General features: G+C 40.1%; 1 protein-coding gene across 1 annotated transcript in view; it reads right to left on the reverse strand.

Annotated features, from left to right (window-relative positions):
- Positions 1-19,730, reverse strand: part of LOC121917297 (disks large-associated protein 1) — a 414,174-nt gene extending 394,444 nt beyond the window's left edge. Inside the window, exon 1 of the mRNA XM_042443120.1 lies at positions 19,444-19,730. The gene's annotated coding sequence lies outside the window, so the exon portion shown is untranslated. The remainder of the gene's footprint in view (positions 1-19,443) is intronic.
- Between the last annotated feature and the right edge of the window lie 1,066 nt (positions 19,731-20,796).

Genomic DNA, 20,796 nt, shown 5'->3' on the forward strand with positions numbered 1-20,796 from the left:
ACCCCCTCTATTCTCATTTGTCCAGCCTTTAGTGTGAGCACAAACAGTTATGCTTCCTGGAATTTTGTACATTCTCTGACACTGTTTTCCTTTACTTTGCCCTTTACATCATTTGTTAGATGCCCCTATGTTTTACCCTGAACTTATCCATGGGTCACATCAAAATCCATAATTTTGGTCCCAAATCCTGCCCTTGATTTATAAATTCAGTCGACTTATAGTTGAGTATATACAGTATACACAAATGGGTGGGTCTACTCTTCTTGAGCAAATTTGCCTTTCCAGAACCCTCCCTCCCCTTGGTCCTAACCTCTGGAACCATTTAGGAAAGTTAGGGGAGCTGGGCAAGTCACCTAAATGTGTCATCTATCCTTATAAAAACCTTGGGTGTGGTATCTTTCAGTAGCTCTTCTCAAGGCTACTAACAGTCAGTAATTCCTCCACTCTACAGAAAGATCTGGGAGTAAATGATATTGAATTTGGTCAGGTTTGCTTCTCAACAGACATGCAACCCTTTTACTGGGGTTGTTTGAGAGCCTTCAAATGCTAGAGTGCACACATATAAACATGTATAGTCACTTGATAACTGAACGTATGAACTAAAGTTGACTAAAGGCACTGTGTCTGAGAGAATATGATTTTTTTTAAAAAAACTGTGGTAGTTTATCAGAGAGCATGGCATCACTTGATATTACTATTTTCTTTGGGTACTCAACACACTTTGTCCTCAAAAAGAGATGTTTTTTATTATATAGTGTGCTCGTGCCATACGCAGGCGCAATATATCGGCTTCCAGCTTATGCGGAAGCCACGCTGCCATTAAAGCAATGGTATACATGTCTGTGGCGCGTGTGCCGCCCCGATCCACAAGCACGAGCCCCATTGTTTCAATGGAGTGCAAGCATACGTGGATTTCCCCTTATGCGGGGGAATCCAGAATGGGAGGGCCCACTGTATAAATATCTCAGGAGTTACTTTTATAGTTGTAACTATATACCTATACTTAGATTTAGCAGTTCCTTTCAGCACATCCATTTCAACCCCCCACCCCACCCCCACCCAAACTGTATTGTTTACTAGATCCTGTAGATTCTTTCTGTCTCTTGGCTACAAGAACTCCAATCAATTTATAGGAAGACATCAAATTCTCCTCAAAATCAAAATATTCTGACATAAACATTAATGAAAGCAAAACCAAGCTTGTTTATAAGCTTCAGGCATTGTTATTAGTTAAATCTACTCTCTTGGTGGTATTTTGCATAAATCATTAGGCTTTCATTAAAAAATAATTTGACAATATTGCTTCAAATTTTCCTCAGAACAGTGATCATTAAATTCTTTGGGAATGCATGCCTATCTGAGAATAGAGGAGAGTGTTGTCAGCATAAAATTGCACAGAATAGAATATTTACCGTAAGTGGAATATCTCAGAATATTTGATCATTATTGTGGATTTTTATGCATTCTAATCCAAGCCAGTGAACTGACAGGTTCATTAAAACTCAGAGCTAAAGTTTTTGATTCTGTTTTTGATTCTGAGTTGCTTATTTAGCACTGATGTTTAAATAACAGACTTTTTAAAAAAATATGTGTTGTTATATTCATGCACCTGTCTCAGTTAAACAGCATTAAAGTAGCTTTAAATTAATTCACTTTAAAAAAACAAAACAAAACCACTGTAAAGCGAAATAATGATTGTGCCAAATAAACGGAAAGAAAAAATAAGGGCCTCAAAACAAAATTTATATGCATTGAAAGACATGCACGCAGGTCATTGGATGATTTTGTAAACTACGGGATACCATGCTCTGTTTGAGGGGAAGTGGGGAAATCTTATTTTATTAGCGAGTTGCCACAAAATGAGTTTCTTGGCAAGAAATTAATCCCAAACCTAAGTGAATCCATTTGAGCTATTCAATCATGATTGTTTGTGTTCTGCTTACTATACCTGGTCTCCCACTACTATTTACTGGGGGTGCAGTCAAGATGATGACTAGATAATGCCCTATCTAGTTTAACATTCTGTTCAAACAAGGACCAGTCAACTACCCACCAGTATGCTGTGAGGGTTTCTCATTGCCCAGTCTCTGCCTCTGATCCAGGCGGTAGATCATTCTAACTAGTAGTGATACTAAAACTGTACAATGGCCACTTGGCAGTGAATTCCACATTTAACTATACACTGTGTAAAGAAGTACTTCCTTTTATTTATTCTGGATCTCCTACCATTAAATGTCAGTGAATGACCCCTAATGGTACAATTATGAGACAGGAAGAAAAAGTTCTCCAGATCTACCTTCTCAACACTATGCATAATTTTATATACCTTATGCTTCTTTTTTCCAATAAGACCAAATGTTGTAATCTTTCTTTGTAGGTGAGATACTCTAGTCCCTTGATCATTTAGGTTGCTCTTAACCGTAACTACTGTAATAGCAATAGCAATATAGTAAGTACATTTCTATACCACTTATCATTGAATCATAGAATCGTAGAGTTGGAAGAGACCACAAGGGCCATCCAGTCCAACCCCATTCTGCCATGCAGGAACTCTCAATCAAACCATCCCAGACAGATGGCCATCCAGCCTCTGCTTAAAGACCTCCAAGGAAGGAGACTCCACTACACTCCGAGGGAGTGTGTTCCACTGTCGAAGAGCCCTTATTGTTAGGAAGTTCCTCCTAATGTTGAGGTGGAATCCCCAGCTCCCCAAATGGTTCCTCATAGGACATGGTTTCCAGACCCTTCACCATTTTAGTTGCCCTCCTTTGGACATGCTCCAGTTTCTCAACATCCTTTTTAAACTGTGGTGGCCAGAACTGGACACAGTATTCCAGGTGGGGCCTGACCAAAGCAGAGTACAGTGGCACTATTACTTCTCTTGATCTAGACATTATACTTTTATTGATCCAGCCTAAAATTGCATTGGCTTTTTTGGCTGCCGCATCACACTGTTGACTCATGTTCAACTTGTGGTCTACTTGGACTCCTAGATCCCTTTCACACGTAGTCTTGTTCAGCCAGGTGTCCCTCATCCTATACTTGGGCATTTCATTTTTCCGCCCTAAATGCTGTACCTTACATTTTATCAGTTAACTAGCACTCTCTAAGAGGTTTACAATGTGTAAGCCAATTGCCCCCAACAAGCTGGGTATTAATTTTACCGACCTATGAAAAGATGGAAGGCTGAGTAGACCTTGGAGCCCTGCCTAGGATTGAACTCACAACCTTGTGGCTGCATTACTGGCATTTAACTACTGCACCACCAGGGCTCCTTTCTGTACCTTTTTTAGATGCAGTACTATAGACAGCACTTCAGGTATGGTTTGTAAAAATAGTACAATAATGTCAGTTTTATTTTTAATTCCTTTTCTATTGGTATTATTTTCCCTGATTATGATTGCTCAGCTTCTTTTCTTTTAGCCCTGCCCCTCCCCCAAAAAATAGGCATAGCTATTTGCTCTATATCTGCAATGGAGAAGACAGAGAAAATTATGCATTTACATTCTCTATAATCCCTTTAACTTCCTTAAATTTCATTGTCATACCATGGTCCAACTATTCCTGCCTACTGCTCAAAATTCCGCCTGCCACTCTCTTCCATACTTCATTTTTTAGTTTGCCTTTCCTTTGTGATTGTTTCTGATTCTTTAAGTTCATTTCATTGGAACAAGAATTCAGGTATCTCCGAAAGAACTTCTTTTTAGCTCAGATACCTTCATTCACATTGCTTGTTAGCCATGCTCTTAAATTCACACTTTCTTTCTTGACCTGCGACTAGGCTTGTCAATAAATCTTGCTGAAATTTGGCACTTAATTGAAACTGACTATCTCAGCACATTGAAAGAATGACTTGAGGACTTTCCAATCCCTTATAGATATCTTGGTTTTGGCTGCTGCCTAGCTGACCTTATAACTTGAAAAACTCATGGACTAAACTCAAATTTTGAAAAGAACTAAAAGAAAGTAGACTATTCTAAAGAATTTTTGGTTTTTGTTTGGTATCAGCCCACATCAATGTGTTCTTGCTTTGGTTTCAGCTGATTATTTAAATATCTAGTAATTATCTCTATGAATTAAACAATTTAATAGACTACTTTCTTCCGATCATGGTACTTAACCTGAATGAGTGATTCACTGCCTTGTCACTGGTTCCCTTCTTGTCCTGCTATTGAATCCTACGCAATGTTGACTCATGGTGAGAGCTATAGTTCCACAGCTTCTGGACATAATGCATTACATATTACATAGTTCCAGTAAATAAATGGTAATTTAGTAAGTTGCCATTTCCATTGATTCAATGAAGTCCTCTAGTTTGGATTAACAATAGGATTCAGGCCATGAGTTGTGAACAACTCACTCGCATGGTTTATTACACTACACTCTGAAACACCAAGTACAACACTTTCTGCTATGGGCTGACTTGTCATTTACACTACCTTTTCATAATGATATCAAAAGAGATTCCACAGTATTCTCCAGAACATTTTGTATTGGATTTTCTCCTGTGTTTAATATTGGATTATTTCCGCACTGAATTTTCACATTTTCCTCTTCTCTATAACCATTATGCTTTTTGCCTTCCAACAATCTTCATTAGATCCACTTTATTTTAAATGTTATTTTGGTTCAAAATGTTAGTTATGTCACTCAAGAAATATTTAGTAGAGAGGCTTTTTAGTGTATCATAAAACACCTTTCTTTAAAAAAGATTAAGGAATGTTTAAATACATGCATGTGTAATGTAAATTATACAAACATTAGCATCAGAAATAATAAGGCTATCATTGTGACAAAGCAACTAATGAAATTATTACAGGTATATGTAATTTGGGTCATTTTGAAGCCTGTATTAATGTCCAATTTAATTACATTACATTAATTGCTGAAGCATAAAATCCATTTATTCTGAGCAAGAGTGTAGTTAATCCTCCACAACTCCTAAACAAATAGCATTTCTAACATTCAGTTCTTAGTCATTAATAGGGCTTCTCAACACCTAGAAAAAGTACACACACACATTTTGTTGCAGGGGCTTCCCTAAGTATCATTAGTCATGATCAAAAATTCAGTTTTCCCTGCACAAACTTCAAATTCTGCTTTCTAGTGCATAGTAATTCTGATATCAATTGTTACTGTTTGTTATGTAACCAGTGTTCAGTTTCAGAATAGTAACATTTTAGGAAAAACTGAGAAAAGTCTATTGTTCTTAAACTTTTTTACTTAATCTCTCCAAACAATCTTGCTGCAGTGGTATTTCTGGTAGATCAGTACAATGGGAAAATCAATTACTCATTAATATAACCAAAACATTCCCTCACACATGAGGGGCTAATTACACTAACATTCATTTTTGACAATTACAAATGCCCAATAAAAACGAACACTATAAGAAATACCAACACTAAATCTTGCAGGCAGGCTTGCGATCTAGAAGTGATGAAATAAGCTACAGCCTGTGAAAACTCATGCTAGAATAAATGTGATAGTCCAAGAATGTGTTAAACTGGAGAGAAAAACAATGGACACAGCAGTGAATAAAGGAGGGAAAGGTACTTTCTGCTACTTCTCCAAAGCATGGCTTCTGCAGGGTTACACAAGAAAGATATTCTGAGATAGGTAATCACCTATTCAATGGGACTTCAATCTGAGTTACTCTCTTCCTCTGAATGCATGCATTGGAGAAATAGATGACTTAGGCCATACCCACATGGAGGAAATGAAACATTCCCACCCTGGTCCTGCACACTGAACAGGGTGTGATAATGCACAGGGGCAAAATAGGTGAAACATGGGTCAAATCCACATTCCAGGGTGATTCTTTGGAGTAAAAAGGGCCCCCAATTGCTCCGAATCAAGGTGGAAACTGGAGAATCCTCTGAATGTGCAGATTGCACACTAGTCTGAAGATGGGGAGAGGAATGTCAGCAGTCAAGCACCCTGCTGACCCTGCACTCTTCCCACCAAGAACTTCAATTCACCAGCACAGCACTTTCACTTTCAGGTTTGTGTGGTTCCTTCAGCACCATTCCTTTTGCAAATGTCCAAACTGAGCACCCATTAGCACAATGCCACTGGTACCACTCACCGATGCTCAATAGGATGGATGTTGCCTCTATGAGCTATAGGAACAGAGGAGATGGGTCTTTGGGGGATTGTGCGGACATTGCTGCTTGTATTGGTCTATTGTAAGTGCTGGTTGTGGAGGTACCTCATCCTTCCTATAGATCTGGAAGCTTTGAACATAAGACAAGTTTTCCCAGCAGTGCAGATACGATCTTAGGGTGCATACATGTAGAAATAGTTCAGGTTGACATCACTTTAAGTGCTGCGCTGCCATTCTTTAGAATCCTGGGATTTATACTTTTACAAATCTTTACCTTTCTCTGCCAAAGAGGTGCCTACAGGATTCTGTAGGACAGAGCCATCGCAAAGTGATGTCAAACTGCATTTTTTCTACAGCGTAAATGCACCCTTACAGCTTTTCCTCCTGCCCTATATGCCTTACATAAGACAGAGAAAGTGAGACTGCTGATCTAACAGACAGTTATGAACATAATATGTACAAAAAGTATCTCAGCTTTAATATTTAAGGTACCACAGAGTTATGCTGTGCTTTGCTACTCGTAGCTTATTCTACTTAAAATTTTCAATAACTCCAGTCACTACAAAGCCACTGAAAACAGAAAAGCTATACCATCAAGTAAAAACAGATTATTTTCTTTCAAACCCCCTTCTTAAAAGGTTAGGATAGCTAGGATCTGCTATGGTTAGCATTATCTACCTACCAAATTAACAGTGCTATAGTTATCTAGACTGTTTTCACTCAGTCCTTCTAATATAAAATAACCACTTATTATTCCCTTCTCAAGTGCCTCTTCTCTTTCTCAAGTTAATTGGTTGATCAGAACCACTTCCAGTGATACCAGAAGTGTGCCAAGCAGTGCAGTCTTTTGCATATTTACTCAGACGTAAGTCTCAATAGGTCTTAATTATGAAATCTGGTATCTGATTTGATTTTGCAATTTAGGCTTTGGAAAAAGACGGTGGTGATTTACTTTAAAAGTCCTCATCCATATATCTATTTAGTCAGGATTCTTTTTTAAGGAATATATCCTTAAGTCACTCTCTTCCTGATCCCAGAGCCAATCTTGAAATCCGATGAGGGTTAGGGGCAGGTGGACCTTAAGAGATGAAGTAAAAACCTTTAAAATAACCTTTGTAACTTTATGTCTTTAAGTCTCTCTCTCTCTCTCTCTCTCTCTCTCACACACACACACACACACACACCACTCTTTTATAAACTAGCATAAATAAAACACTCTGTTTAGCAGTAAGTAAACAACTGAAATCTGATAGCAATAGTGATTCAGTTTTGAGGTTTCTGAGTACCAAATATAAATAAAATATGGCAAACAAAACTTGTCATTTGGAGAATGAAAATTTGATCAGTGTTTTAGCATATGAAATCAAAATGCCAGCGTAGCCTTTTGGTAGCCTGGTACGAGGTTTGCATATTTTGGTTCCACATGTTTATCCTCCAGGTTAATAAATGACTCCATAGCTAAATGACAACATAGATATACATTTCCATGCATCTAGATCCATTACTTCTGTGATTTCCTCCTATGAAGCCAAATTCTCTATTGTGTATAAACTGGAGCAAACTCATACACTTTCCACTCAGCCAAGAATACAGCACAGAAAAGAAATGCTGTACGTGACAGACATGATACTACACTATTGCCTTTTTTGCTGCCCTAATATTTTTCACTGTAACACTTCATATTGCAGAATTTCAATACAATCTTTTATCTTAAAAATGGGACAGTCTTGCATTAGCTAGTTTCAAATACATAGTGGGAAATCATGATTTCTGGATGTGCATTCCTTTTTCTCCTTCACCTGTAAAGGGCAAAAGAACTGAATAAAGTTTCTCTTTGAGTTTTAGAACAAAATTTAATTTCCTATAGTGTAGGAATAAAGAAAACTGGATACTTTTTAAATCCCAGATTTAAAAAAAAAACACAACAAAAACAATTCAGTTTCTAAAAGCATAGTTAAGTCCCAAACCCACTGCAGAAATAATCCAGTCTGAGACCGCTTTAACTGCCATGGCTCAGTGCGTGAAGATTCTAGGAACTGTAGTTTTATGAGTTAGCTTTCTGTGTCAGAGAGCTATGGTGCCACAATAAACTACAATTCCCAGCATACAGTCAATTCCCAGGGCAGTCAAAACAGTCTCAAACCGGATTATTTCTGCAGTGTATTTTGGATCTTAGTCCTTAAATTGTATTAACTCTCCTGTATCAAGACATAATATGCAGCTTTAACATCCCTCCCGTTAGGGTGAGCATCGATTTGGGTTGAATTTTACAAAATGTAAGACACTGAAGTTGGAATATGATGTTCGGAGAGCATCAAGCATAAAGCTTTGTGTATACTCAAATGTGCATGTGTGCTACTAAGAGCATAGGCACTAGCTAGTTCCTAACATAAAGCCAGCCCAATGAAAAGATAAGCTAGTGAGGAAACATAAGCAGTGACCTGACTTATAATGAACCGAAGAAAGGTGCCACGTGAAAGGGTTACTGACAGATACAATCAGATTGAAGGCAGCCAAGAACAAAGGAACAAATGTTACATCACAGAGAAATGGCCACTAAGATATTTGTCCTGATTGGAAGAAATATTATTTATCTAATTTGGCATGACAGACAAAGTAATATAAAGGTTCAACTTATTAGTTCAAAAGGTGTCATTTTATGAACAGACATTTGGATTTTATAATCCCAACACCTTAACTACCATTGCCCTATAACAATGCAATAAATAATTTTAATGTTTCATTTTGTTACATTTGTAAAGAATGGACTATTAGTGTTACAAGTAAAATTATGTTTTCAATTGTTTATCTCTCAGTTATATTATTGTGGCTGTTTTGTATAAAGAAATACATTCCACTCATCTACAAAAGGAATGTTTCCATATTAAAGGAAAACATCCACTCAGTCATGTTTTTCAATAATAATTTTGTACATAAATGGAAACCAATTTGCATCATGAAAGAAAGAATGAATCACGTCTACATTCATACTAAAGTTTATTTTTAAATTATTAGCCACTGTTAGTAGTGGGAATACCATTATCACATTTGGCTTCACAAAAGGTTATGGTGTAGCAAATGTATTTAAAAAGTCATAGATATCACAGCCTGAAAGATAATGAAATTATTATGTACAGTACTGTTATAAAAAGCAAATATACTTTGTGGGTTTTTCAAAACTGTTATTTATGCTCCCTTTATAAACAAAGGTAAGAACTACCAAAAACACTTGTTATGTTAAATAGCTGTGCTACTGCAACAAACACAATTGAAATAGCATCTAACATTCTAGCAATAATACAAAGGTTTCTATTGATAGGAGTGTGGAATCTGTCACTCAAGGCTGAACACAAAAGTTAGAATAATAAAGGATTCTTAAATCTTGTTGGCAATACTCTCTTCAGGTACCTCTCCTATATAAAATTGAGATTAGTCTTTCATCTGTAAGACAGAACCACACCATCTTGCTTTGTTCAAGCATTTTTGCTCAGTTTAGCCTTCTCTCTCGTTTTCCATCAGTATGACTCTCTACAATAGTCAGGACTGTGGTAAGAAAAATCTGCTGAATGCCAGTAGATTTCCCCCCCCCCTAGTGACACCTAAATTAGTAAATTTTGCCCTGGTCAGGAGAATTTTCTCAATTCCTACCTTTTACGCACTAACTATATAACAGGGGTGGGAACCATGCAGTACTCCAGATATTGTTGGTCTTATCTCCAACACCCTGCTCTATAGAATAATACAGTATGTCAACCAATTTTTCAGATCCAAGCACTGTTACTCATATGTCCAAGCAAGCATGGGAGTTCACTAATGTACATATGAATCTCCTGAAATACAGAAAAATATAGTTGTGCATATTGAATTCTCCAAAATGTTAGAAACAGCAGTGTAAATGGATTTATTAAATTTTTAATTTATTTAACTAATACAAAGACAAATGGGATATATCTGAAATGAAACACACTGTTCAAAAGAAGAAAGGAGGAAACAGTCTTTCCAGAACTTGTCAATATCCATTGGGAATATTTCTAGCTAACTCGCAGACATTCAATATTCCCTTCATCTGAACTGTAACATATTGAAATTGAGACAGAAACTGACAAAAACTACAGATCACGGTTATTTTATAGTATTAAGGAAGCCCAAAGGACATAGTCACAGTCCTAAAAATTAGCTGTATGCAGCCATTTATCATAATTAAAATTGCCTTCTATTTGAAATACGTGTTTCAGATGAGACCTCGCAGGACACTTGCATAAATTAATCCAAACAGATGATCACTTATTAGTATAACATTTTACAGCAGCATGACAACTGGTGATAATTCAGCAGTTTCGGATTCTTGAAATTTGAATAAAGAAATCTGTTGATGTTTACAAGCCACAGCATCTTCTTGGGATATCCAGTTTAGCAGGAATTGAGAAGCATGGTTTGTGTTGGTTTCAAGCCTATCTGGCAGACCCCAGAGGTAGCACTGGGGGACTGCCTTTTGACTTTTTAGCTTTAGCTTATGGGATCCCACACAGATATACTGTATCTTGTGTCCTCACCCGCACCCCTGTGGAGAGGAGTTGTCTTGGCTGCAATGTCCCTAAAGTCTATCAATTGAAGGTTTCAGGTTGCAATCATGGCTAGACATAGTTTTTCAATGCTTTATCTGTTGTGCAAAATTGAGTGTTTCTCACAAAAGGAAGATATGGCCACAGTTACAAATAGTCTAGTCACAGCCTAGATTGTTACAACATGCTCCACATGGGGATGTTTTTGAATAGCACAAAATACTGCCAACAGAATGGTCACCAGGACAAGTGATTACTCAGAGCATGTAACTTTATAGATCTTTGGTGGGTCCCATAGCTTAATAGAGTTTTCATTTTTAAAGTCCTAAGCTTGTAACCCCAGTTTGTGACAGGGATATTAACATTTCCACATGAACGTATCTATCCATATGGTTCATGAAACAGATTCCTTCCTCCCATCATGCACACATTTGAAACATAACTGACAGAGACAGAGCCCAAATTCCAGAATGCTAAGAAGCATGGTTAGTCTAAAAATCTAGTTGTTAGTTCCACCAAAAGGATACTCACTGAGTCAATGGAGATTAAGTAAATCAACACTTACTTAAATTCCACTGATATAGTGGGCCTACTGAGGTTGGGACTAAGAATTATGATTATAGAAGTGAGATTCCAAAACATAATACACATTTTCTAAAAAGTGAAACCCAACATTCTGTAGAGAAGTAACTTCTCTCCTCCCCATCCATTCAACTCTATTGCTGGACCCCTGTAATTACTTGATGTAAAGATACATTTCACAATCTTACGAGTGCTTTATTATCACCTAATAGTAATAGCAAAGGCAACCCCCCTCTGAAGAAACTTGGCAAGAATACCCTGTGACAGGTTCACCTTAAGGTCATCATAAGTTAGAAGTGACTTGAAGGCACATAACACACATACAGTAGTAATAGATAGGCCAACAGAGATAGACTGGCCAGCATCAGCCAGTTGTCTTGGGAATTATGATAGGAAAGAGAACTTGAAAGCTAGAAGATAGCTCCTTCCAAGTCAGTGAGAAAAAGGTGGCTCTATAATAGATAAGCCACTTAGGCCTGTTACAGACTTCCAAAATAAAGCTGCTTCGGGTCTCTTTGGAGGTATGCTGTTTAAATGATGCATGCATCCTAAGAATCCGGAAGCTGCACCAAAGCTGCACTCCAGTGCTTAGGAATGGAGTGTGGCTTTGGCGCGACCTCTGGATTCTTAGGACCCATGCATCATTTAAATAGCATACCTCCAAAGAGACCCGAAGCAGCTTCATTTTGGCAATCTGTAACAGGCCTAAGATAGCAAATAAAAAAAGAAACAGGATAAAGTACTCAATGGTTTTAGGAGCTAGCAATGACTAGACAACTATCCTGGGTGTTCTGAAGGGGGAAAGTCTTTGTTTAATTTTATTTATCTTTGTTGCATTTTTACTGTCAGGTAAAAGAAAATATACTATGGGATTATTTGCTTGAGATGCTGAAACACATTGACTAGCCTTTGACACTATGTATTCAGCCTTGGTGCATTTGCTACTGTGCTCCAACCAGCAAAGTTGGGGGCAACTGTGTACTGATACTGAGTTTAACTTAACCTATAAACAGCTTATGGTCTGAACAGTGGGGCATAACAACCTGAAATCTGGGATAAGGGGGTCTGTTCCTTTGATCACACACTGCCCCTGGCTTATGTCTGGGTTTATAGGATGGCAGTTCTAATTACTTGGAAGGTATGCTTATGTATTTTTATTTAGAGGTAAATCCTATGCCATTGTTATTCCCTTTTAAGACACAGGATTATGTCTGAAGAGACGGCAGCACAATATAAGGTCATACACATCCTGAGAAGTAAACAGATGAACAGCAATACTAATAATCTGCTGGAGCCCTTGGCAAATCTCATTTTTATTATAGCTGTACTCTGTATAATAACCAACCATTAGTTGTAGGAGCTTTATTTGAAAGAGCAGAAGAATACTAATTAGATGGTACACTTTAATGTGTAAAATACACAGTTTTGTAATGTTGAGGCAATGTTGGAGTAACCAAGAAGGCATGGACTTTTTGGGGGGAGGGAAACAGGGGGACTAAAGGAAAGTAAAAGGAATTCTACTGCTCACCAACCCTCCTGCTCTCAAGTGGGTTTGCTCCATTGCTTCTCATCCTTCCCTGGTCTGTTTGCCAGGGATTCAGAGTGAGGTGGGCTTTGGAATGGGTTGCTAGTTTATGCAAGGAATGGGTTTGCAAAATGCTGAACCTCATACCCTTCAGTAGGACAAGAAGTGACTAATTTCTTTACCTGATTTATATGGCAAGGGAGACTATGTATTTATAACGACTTGGAAAGGCTACTCTATTTTATAGGCTCGTCCCCCTCTCTTTTTTCCTCACACACACAAGGGTTAAGTTTTTTCGACTACCAACTGCTGTTTTGATCAGCAAAGTGTGTATTGGGAGCGTTCATGATGTGTAGAGACACATAGTTGGCATCCAGCTATAGTAGACATATAGAGCCACTGACTTCATTATTGCTTTACTGCTTTGAAAACTTTCCATAGCTTTCTATCTTTAGCTAATTTTCCCTATTTCAAACCGGGTAGAAACTGCATTGTCCACTCTATCCTTTTATTAAAGATAAGCTATGATCAACAGTGCTGAAACTGAAGTTGCCATCATTATCTGTTCTCTCTACAGAATGGTATCTTAAGAGAAATTACTTATGATAACCTTTTACCTGAGTTTACTGCCAAGAAAAGCAGAAGATTACAATGCTTACAGTAACCTAAATGTAGTTAGGAATTCTGTATAAACATTTTCCACGACTTTATTAATCTTTAGATTAGTTAATAAAATGGAATGGCTGACAGAATCCTATACAGTAGAAGGGAATCCTATATAATATTTTGACTTTCAGTAGAGACAACTGCTGTTATATGCTTTCAAGCCTATCATGGGGTTTTCTTGGTAAGAATTGTTCAGCCTTTGCCCATCTCTGAGGCTGAGAGAATGTGACTTGGCCAAGGTCAGCCAATGAGTTTCCATAAGCAAGGATTGGAGCCCTGGTCTCCAGAGCTGTAGTCCAAAGCTCAAGCCACTACTCACACTATTATTATTATTATTATTATTATTATTATTATTATTAACCTTTATTTATGAAGCACTGTAAATTTACACAGCGCTGTACATGCAATCTTTTTAGTTAGACGGTTCCCTGCCCTCAGTATTAAAAGCAGTATCTCAACATACTGCTTTTAATATCACAGGAAGTTGCTTTTGGAAAGGATTATATGCTTATTAAAGTTTTTTTAATTAGTTGAAGAGGGAAATAATAATGAAAGGCTTTATTGTTACTGACATCGTCAGGTTGCCTATTCAAATTCATATGAAATTTGAATATTATAGTTCAACTGTGGAAGCCATTTTCCTGTATTACAGCAGCTGGTTTTGACATTGCCAGTGTATGAAGTTGCATAGAATTAACACTCTACAATTACTCCATGAATATCTACATATATTTTGTATCTGCAGTGAATTCATCGTCATCCTCACCATTCTTTTAAACAAACGTTTTGCAAACCTATAGTTTACAACTATATGGTTTAGGCTTATCTTATATTTAGTAGGCCAGAAAAAACACGTTAAGGAACAAATACAACTTCTGTGATTTTCTATCAAATTTCAGTTGTCGTTAAATTTAAAATGATTATGAGGCATAACATATTCCAGCCTTTTCAGTAGAAGGACATTTTGTCTGCTTTATTTACTCAAAGTCTGTTTTCAAAATGACTAAGGAGAACAGTGAAGGACTAGAAAAAATGAGCGAAGGGAACTCTGAGAAAGTTGGCATGCTATTTGCTACTTTTTGAACTGCTTTGACTGAGATTTGATAAATCTATGTGTAGAACTGGCCATGGTTACATACATTTTAACAGCAGCATGCTGGCGTATTTTACAAGAACACAGACTGAGTCCAGCTCTCATCAACCCTCATTAACATCTGTGCACTTTGATAAATATGCTTTCACAATATTAGACAGCTATTCCTGAAGATCCCCCGAGTATCTACTTGAATGTCAAATACATCGGACTGTTTGGAGCTTTTGTTAAAAGTTTAGCAACAACAACCAAAAAAGAAAAAAGAAAAATAACATGCAGCGAGTATGATGACAGCCAGTATGGCTTAGTGGTTTGGTTGTTGGACTCTAGAAACCAGGGTTTGATTCACCGCTTGTCCATGAAGCTCACTGTGTGACCTTGGCCAAGTCACACATTCTCAGCCGCAAAGGATGGCAATGGTAAACCTCCTCTAAAGAAACTTGCCAAGAATACCCTGTGAGAGGGTCACCATAAGTTGGAAACAACGAAGGTACACAACAAACAGCAACAAAGAGTATTAGGCTCATAAAGCTATGGCCTGAATCAAAATGTATTCTCACGAATAAGCAATACTGTACTTACTCTACCTAAGTACAGCGAAAAATGCTTTGTTTGAAAAGAACAGTATGATGTGCTATTTGTCTGTGGCCTTTCCTGAACTCTGCTACTAAAACATAATTGCATAAGCAGCCTTGATACGTGTGGTATATTCCTCCTAACGCCACCAGTGATTTATTTAAATATGTTTACTTGGAAACAAAATATGGCCTCGTTTTCAGTCTACTTCTATTGAAATCTGCACATTTTACATTCTAATCACATCCTTCCAAAAATAAACCAGGTGCCAGTTGGATGTGTGCTGTCAATCTCAAGTAAAAGAACTGCCAGTGATTGCCTGAGAGGGCACATTATCCTCATTTTGGCCGACTAGACACTATTTCTGATTAGAGATTTAAAGCACTCTGAAACTACCACCTGCATTCTCAAAACCAAGAAAGAGAGTAAAATTTATTAACGCATAGCAGTTCAATACACACCAACATATATGTATGCATGCTTTCTGATCTCCCAATTTATCCATTATTCAAAGTTTTACCACTGCCAAACCATCCCCATGAAGAAGTGCATGATGCATCTTATATATCTCACACAGTTCTATATCTGCCTCCACCTCATTTGTTTAGAGTACTTCCCACCCCTTAGGTGATAACTTAATTCCAGGTTTAACAATACAAAAGATGCCAAACACTATTTTGTTGTAGAGAAGACACTTGCCAGATTTTTTAAAAATGCATTAACCTACATAGGCTTGATCCTATCTAGTTTCATACAACTCAAGAACTTTATTAGTTGCCTGGCTGAGAAGTAACACTGTTTGCTATCAATATCACTGTTGGCTTTCATCGTTTGTTGTTCCCAAGATGTTGTAACCTGCCTTGATCTCATGGAAAGGCGGGCTATAAATAAACGATATTATTATTATTATTAATAGTTCTGTATCTGTGGACACCAAGCCTTTTCACTCATTTTTATTCAAATGTGAGATTGCCCCTTTCTTGAAGGGTTTAAATAAAATACAGGAAAAAGCAGAACAGAGCAGCAAGGCAAGTCTCCCTTGAATGCAGCCTTCATTCCCTCCCTGACTTTTTGCCTTGAAAGGCTTCTCCAGCAGCTGCACAGCCCTGAAATAAAAGTCCAGTTTATTAGAGACCCCCTCCTTTGCCCTGCTTTGAGGGGGGTCACTGTTTTGATTCCAGGCTCCCCATTAATGCCAGTCATTTAACCCAGGAGGGACCTTGTCAGGATTTCTTCCCCAATTCCCAAATGGTCCACATGCCAAAGGAGGACCCACGCGTGTGCACACATACCCACACAGAGATATCCCATAGTTGTATTTGTTGTTGTTGTGTGCTTTCGTGCTGACTTAGAGCCACCCTATCATGCGGTTTTCTTGGCAAGTTTCTTCAGAGGCCAACCTCTGAGAAAATGTGACTTGTCCAAGGTCACCCGGTGGGTTTATATGGCCAAGTTGGGATGGGATTCAAACCCTGGTCTCTAGGGATCTTGTAGCCCCTTTGAGACTAACTGAAAGAAAGAAATTGGCAGCATGAGCTTTCAGTTAGGATGTTATCAAACAAAGGAAATTGGAAGTATAACCCAATGGCAATCCGAATGCAATCATGGGGTTTAACGTTATTGCATGAGAGGTGATCACACGCAATTTCAGGCAATGGGAAGTCAGTTTGAACGCTATTTGCATTCACATAAATTTGCTGAACTAGCGAATTCAAGTGAATGAGTTCTGGCCCCACTTTCTTTTCATTCAAAATTAAGAGAAATTCATCCCATGTGATATACTCCTTAGTTTCAAAGGGGCTACAAGATTTCTCCACATACTGATTCTACAGAGTAATATAACTATATCATTGAATCCTTCCTGGTCTCCATAGTCCAGTGCTCAAGTCACTACGCCATACTGACTTCCACAGTGGGCACACTATTATACCATAGTGGGCATGCCACTATTACCCACAATTATTATTACAAAACAAGGCAACACAAACCCTACTGTTGGCAAACCCACTGAAAGAAACCCCAGCCCCGTCCTAATGCCCTCTTTGAATGCCTTCAGTGTCCAGAAGCCCCAGAAGAGCCGTTAATGAGATCTGAGGGAGTTGGAGGAGCATCCACACTGCAGAAGTAACTTGGTTTGACACCACTTTAACTGCCATGGCTCCATGCTGCCAATTTCTTTCTTTCAAATCTCAAAGTGATTTATTTAAATATGTAAACTTGGAAACAAAATATGGCCTAGTTCTCAGTCTATCTCTGTGGCTCTGGTGCCACAACAAACTACCATTCCCAGAATTCCATAGCATGGAGCCATGGCAGTTCAAGCAGTATCAAATCGGGTTATTTTTGCAGCCCTTTTGATCTTTAAATGCCCCCAAGGAACCAGAAAACAAAGGCAGGCTCCATGAGGGGAAGGAAAGGTCCAAAACACACTGCAGAAATCATTCACTTTGAGGCCGCTTTAACTGCCTCGGCTTAGTGCTAGGGAATTCTGGAAACTGTAGTTTTGTGAGGCGTTGAGCCTTCTCATGTCAGAGAGCTCTGGTGTCACAATAGACTACAATCCCCAGGATTTCCCTAGCATTGAGCCAGGGCAGTTAAAGCGATCTCAAACCTGGTTATTTCTGCAGTGTGTGTTTTGGACCAATGACATTGAGGACCACACTTTTTAAAATATGAAGAAATCCCCCTCTTTTCCCCTTCTCTTTTCTCCATGAGGGCCAAGTATGAGGAGGCAACCAGCTGCTGCCTTTGGAAGGATGTCCTGGGGAAGGAAAGAAAGAAAGAAAGAGAGAGAGAGAGAGAGAGAGAGAGAAAGGCGGAGGAGGGAAAGAAGGAAGCACATCCCTGAATCTTTCCCTCAGTAAAAAGAAAAAAGAGACCCTCCAGCAATTAATGCGAGGCAAACGCATGGCCGAGTTGAAACCCATGAGGGGCAGGTGTGTGTGTGTGTGTGTGTGTGTGTGTTGTCTGAGGTAAAGAGAGGGAGATTCTCTGCATCCACACTGATGAGATAATCAGGTTTGGCACCGCTTTAACTCTTCTCTGGCTCAAGGCTATGGAATTCTGAGAGTTGGAGTTTGTTGTGTGTGAGAATGTGTGTGAGAGGGGGAACAGAGGTCCTCACAAGAGCAAGAGGAGGACCAGGCACCTCCAATGGGAGGACTTTTCCAGGAAACCATAGTCTCATATAAAAAGGCTTAAAACGCTTCTCAGTGCTCCTCAGCCTTGCTCAAAAATGGAGGACATGCTTCCAGGGCTGAAGGCTGGCGTGGAGGACGCGTCCGGGAAATGAAGGATGCGCCCTGGAGGAAGAAGAAGGGGAAAGCGACTGGAGCTAAAGAGTACCAAGGATGGAGGTGTGAGGTGTGTTGAGGGGGAAACCCCTTCTCTCACTGCAACAAGGGAGGACCAGCAAGGAAAAAAGGGAGGACCTGAAGCTCAAAAGCTCCAAGCCTTCCTAGAAAGATCAATCCGTGCTGCCGAGCCCGGATCAAAATGGAGGACCTTTGGGGGACCACACAACCGCACCAATAGGCATGGCGCCATGGCACAGGAATGGAGGACGGTCCCTGGAAAAGGAGGACCCGAGTCTGCCCCCCTGAACTCCTAAGAAATGTTTTTCTCTCTTTTCTGCTCCAAATGGAAGAGCTTTTAGGGATGCCTCCTAGACAGAAGGCGGGAATGGAGGCCGGGTCTTGGAAAAGGAGGACGCAAGTCTGGCCATGCCTAAAACAGAGGATTCCTCCTGAAAGAGAAGGCGAGAATGGAGGACAGGCCCTGGGAAAGTCAGGTTCCCCCTGAAGCGCCAAAGAAATGTCAAGCCATGCTTCTCTCAAAATGGTGGAGTTTCTAGGGATGCCCACTGGACAGAAGGCGGGGATAGAGGACAGGCCTTGGGAAAGGAGGACGCAAGTCCGGTCGTGCCTTAAAACGGAGGACTCCCCCTGAAAGAGAAGGCGGTTATGGAGGACAGACTCTTGGAAAAGGAGGACCCGAGTCTGGTCCCCCTGAGCTCCAAAGAAATATGCCTCTCTCAGCCCTGCTCAAAATGGAGGAGTTTTTAGGGATTCTTTCTGGGCAGAAGGCGGGAATGGAGGACAGGCCCTGGAAAAGGAGGACGCCTGCTCCTCTTGGGCAGATCCAGCAGCTGACAACAAACACCGCAGCGGTGCGGTTGAAGGCAAGGCGAAAGGGATGGCAAGGCAGCCCCTGGCTCTGGGGATGGAAAGGGCCTCCTCCCCTGCTCCCCTGGGAACCCCTGCCCACCAGATCCCCCCGTCTCCCTCTAGCTCCCTTCCCTGGACCCACTTCCCCCATCCTCCCCTTTCCTTACCCGAGCCAAGGCGAGCCAGGAGCCCAAGTCCAAACGCCAGGGAAGGAGGGAGGCTGCAAGAAGAGGAAGAAGAAGAAGAGGAGGAGGAGGAGGAGGAGGAGGAGAAAGCAGCAGCAACAACAGCATCAGCATCAGAGGCAGCTAATCCCTGTGTCTCTGTGTTGTGTGTGTGTGTTGTGTGTGTGAGAGAGGAGCTACGGCGTCCCCAGCAGCGTGCAGTGTGTGTGTGCAGTGTGTATTGTGTGTGTGCGTCTTCTGGAGTGGCAGCAGAGCCTTCTGGTCCAGGCGCTGCAATGGCTGGGAATGAGAGAAGGAAAAAGGAGGAGGAGGACGGAGGTGGAGGAGGAGGAGGAAGGGGCCACGTGGTCTGCATCCACACTGCAGCCATAATCCGTTTTGACACCGCATTGTGGAAGTCTGTGGGAAGTGGGGGTTTCTTGTGGCGCCGGAGGGAGGAGAGGGCACCGCCTGTTCCAGAGAAATAGAGGGCCTAGTGACCAAAGGAAAGCTCCCAACACTCCTATGCATGCAAAGCTATGCCTGTAGGATCAGTATCTGAGAGGTCTTGTAGCACCTGAAAGAAAGAAGTTGGCAGCAGGAGCTTCCCTAGACTTCAGTCTACTACCTCAGAAACTCATGCTGCCAATTTCTTTCAGTCAGTCTCAAAGGTGCTACAAAATCTCTCTCTATTATTATTATTAATATTATTATTATTATATCCAAATGCATCTGAGGAAGTAGACTGAAGACTCTGAAAGCTCATGCTGCCAATTTCTTTCTTTCACTCTGATGAATGTCAATTCCTGCTTCTTAGGCTCAAAAGGGAGGACATTGTGGAATCCTTCCTGGTTGAAATGTAGTAGGACAGGTCCTGGAAAAAGAGGAGGACCAAGTCTGGCCACCCTGGGGTTGCCTTCGTGACGTTTCCTGTTCATGGCAACCCTAAAGGCAAACCTACCATAGGGTTTTCTTGGCAAGATTTTTCTTCAGAAGGAGGGTTACACAATCCAGAAAACACGCAGGGGTAGCTGTGTGGGCTTTATTGGCCTTGGTGGGTTTTTGTTTGAATCTTCAGAGGGGGGTTTACATTGACCAACCTCTGAGGCTGAGAGGGTGTGACTCGCCCCAGGTCACCCAGTGGGTTTCACCATGGACCCCTGAGCTGGGAATCGAACTCACTATGCCACTTCTGTTGTTGTTGTTGTTGTTGTTGTTGTTGTGTGCTCTGCTCTGGGCCCACAACAAACTACACTTCCCAGAATTGCATAGCATTGAGCCATGAGTGTCAAAACGGTTTATTTCTTCAGTGTAGATGTAGGTAACAGTTGAGAAGGAAGGACTTACCCCCCTGAG

Source organism: Sceloporus undulatus, unplaced genomic scaffold (assembly GCF_019175285.1).
Source record: "Sceloporus undulatus isolate JIND9_A2432 ecotype Alabama unplaced genomic scaffold, SceUnd_v1.1 scaffold_14, whole genome shotgun sequence".
Taxonomy (NCBI): Eukaryota; Metazoa; Chordata; class Lepidosauria; order Squamata; family Phrynosomatidae; genus Sceloporus; species Sceloporus undulatus.